General features: G+C 51.9%; 1 pseudogene; it reads left to right on the forward strand.

Annotated features, from left to right (window-relative positions):
- Window positions 1-230: 230 nt before the first annotated feature.
- LOC125530313 lies at window positions 231-1,832 on the forward strand (annotated as a pseudogene).
- Window positions 1,833-3,268: the final 1,436 nt, after the last annotated feature.

The following is a 3,268-nucleotide window of genomic DNA, read 5'->3' on the forward strand; positions in this document are numbered from 1 at the left end:
GTCTGGTCAGAAAAATGAACCGAGCCCGTATAATCACCGGAATTATACGGGTTTGCACGGGATGCGGGTCTGCGCCGGATGCGGGTCGGCTAGAGTTGCTCTTAGTATGTGCGATAATTGCACCGCCTGCAAGCAGTGTTGGTCGGAATCGGATTGGAACAGAGTAGTTTGACTTGTGAACGCAAGCGTCAAGCAAACGAAACAAAACTCGTTGGCACAGCCACCGTAACTCCTCCCGGAATCCGTTTGGAAGACGGGAACCGAGCCGCCGTCGATCCAAGTCGTCTCGGTGTATATATATGTACGATGTATTTGCCGCTCGTCCATCTCGTCGCCGCCACCCCCACTCCTCCTAGATCAGACGCGCTCTCCCCTGTCTCCGTCATCTCTGTTCAGCGCGCCGATCGATCCATCCGATGGCGTTCACCTGCAAGCGACCCGCCGCGTCCCTCGACGGCCACGCCAGCCAGCCGGGCGCGATGTGCCGGAAGAGGAGGCGCGTCATCGGGACCACCTATGACTACGACCAGGAGTCGTGCCTCGGCAGAGGCAAGTTCGGCGCCGTCGTCAAGGCGCGGTGCCGCGCGACCGGCCAAGTCGTCGCCATCAAGTCCCTCCACGACCCCGCCGACCCCCGCGAGGTGCTGCGGGAGGCCCGCTTCCTCGAGGCGTGCGGCGGCCACCCGCACATCGTCGGCTTCCGCGGCGTCACGCTCGACTACGTAACCGACGAGCTCTGCCTCGTCATGGACTACGTCGAGGGCAAGAGCCTCAAACTTCTCCTGAGCGAGAGGAGCGGCGGGCTCCCGGAGGCCACGGTGTGCACCTTCATGTGGCAACTCCTCACGGCCGCCAAGAAGATGCACCGGTGCCACGTCGTCCACCGCGACATCAATCCTGCTAACATCCTCGTCGGAGGGGAAGAAGCCGGAAGAGGGTTCGTCAAGATCTGCGACCTCGGCGTCGCCATGTCCATGTCGGAGGCGCCGCCGTACGAGGAGGAGGCTGGCATGGGGGAGTACCGGGCGCCCGAGATGCTGCTGGGAAAAGAGGACTACGACGCGCTCGTCGACACGTGGTCTCTCGGGTGCGTCATGGCAGAGATGCTCACTGGCGAGAGGATTTTCCGAGCCGCTGAATTCATCTCTCTCTTCCAAAGGATCTTCGAAGTGGTGGGCGTGCCAGACGACACGACGTGGCCGGGGTTCACGTCGCTGCCGCACGCCGCCCCGCCGCCGCTGGTGCCGGGGCAGCAGAGCACGCTGCGAGATCTGTTCCCGGAGGAGGTGCTGTCCGCGGAGGGATTCCAGGTCCTCAACGGCCTTCTTACATGCAACCCCGACAAACGGCTGACGGCGACCGCCGCGCTGAAGCTCCCGTGGTTCGCCACCGCTGCTGCAAACGCCCGCCCCTCTGCTCCGACTCTGCTGCTGCTGCTGCTGCCAAGATCGACACGATGGCGCTGTCCATAAAGGAGGAGGTGGTGGAGTTCGCTCCGTTGATGCCTCCTAGAAAGAGAGTCACGGCCAAGAAGACGTTGATCAGGAAGAAGGCGCCGCTGATCGTTCCACCGGCCACATGAAGGCGCAGAGATCTTCTTCTTCTGCCTCGATGCTTGGGACTTTTCGGATGCAAAATATGTAGATGCTTGGATGACAATTTAGTGCACCCAGAGCGGAGTAAATTGTCTCTGCTCAAGCTCGAAGCATCTGCACACTTGCAGGCTTGCTGCGTTGCAGTGTTTGTTTTATCCTGTAATATGTAGTGTTCAATGCAATGTGTTGAATGAAATTGGTGACAACCTGCTGAATGTGAAATTGGAAGTTCTTGAAATGCAGATTGTGTAGGCAAAAAATGTTACGACCATTGAGAAACCTGTGTCAGATTAAACTGGTTCTCTCATGTCTGATTTATGTTATACACATTCAGTCAGTTTCTTGCGAAAATTTACCAATCTGATTGTGTAGGTAAACATAAGCCTGAGTGCTGACAGGAAATATGTTTTTGATCTTCGTCTCTAATCCACCAACTGACCAATATTCAAGCAGTGCTACATTCAAATATTCAAGCTATATAAGTCTTACCAATTCACATGTGTGTAACTTCTGTCAGATTAGAGGGGTACAAACTGGGCATATAGATGCATATATTTCACACAAAAAGGATACATCCAGAAGATGATACTACAAGGCAAGCACGCAAGGCTTATGTTCTGTCTGGAACACATGAATTTCAGTGGGTATTCGAAATTGCGTTTACTACAGACGACTCATTTGTCGAGGATCAGTTTTGTCCATGCCTTTTCTTGCAACCTAATTATTTTCTTTTTTGTGATTGATCTACCAGCCCTTTCAAGTGTTCCATCTGACAGCATGTATGCCTGTTTAATTGCGTTTACTACAGACGACTCAAGAGTGCATTCAGGACAGTGTCATGTATGCTCCCAATACAAGTGTACCTGAAATCAGAGCAAGTACAGAGAAATGCATGAGATTGGAAACTTTATACATGAAAGGGTAGATGACTTCAAACTGCGAAGGTGCCAAGTTGGTTTTACAGAATGAGGTGAAAGTTCAGAATACCATGGTAATGACATACAAGCAAAGGGAATTTAGAGGCTTATTAGTAGTTAACTTTCTCAGAGGATGATGTAATAAATCGTACCCTGATCCATAGGGTCACCTAACATCTACCCGTAAAGGTCTGAACACCGAGAAGAACATACCCTTGAATCCTTGATCATAAAGGCTGCACTATTTAACCTTGCAGGTTAAGAGGAAAAACCAAACATCCATGTCAGAGAATAGTATGCTCTTCAGAATTGGAAGTACCTGCAGGACCAAATCCAGGATATAGGATTCACCCTCGAAAAGAGGCTAGCCAGCTGAACTAGGAGTATGAAGATATGCATGGGTACTGAATAGTCCACAATCATATTAGATCCCTAAAAAGAAATGTACCGCATTTGGATTGCCTTTTCTAGTGCCAGGTAAAATTGCTTTTCCAGGTTTTTGTTTCAACAGAGCTTCCAAGCGAGACTTGAAATCTGTCCTGATAGTCTCCATGTTAGGATGAGAGTGGCAAGGATCGATCTATTGTCTCACGCGGTTGTCGAAATCTCAAATACAATTGGATTACACGAACGGAGAGGAAGAAATGGGGAACTAGGGTTCTAGCCGTCGCCGCCGAGCCGTGATCCACCGGATGCCTTGATCCCTTGGTTGCCTTGGTTAAGTAGTGGACGCGTCGGGCTTCACCTGGCCCAGTC

Source organism: Triticum urartu, unplaced genomic scaffold, assembly GCF_003073215.2.
Source record: "Triticum urartu cultivar G1812 unplaced genomic scaffold, Tu2.1 TuUngrouped_contig_6220, whole genome shotgun sequence".
NCBI classification, from domain to species: Eukaryota; Viridiplantae; Streptophyta; class Magnoliopsida; order Poales; family Poaceae; genus Triticum; species Triticum urartu.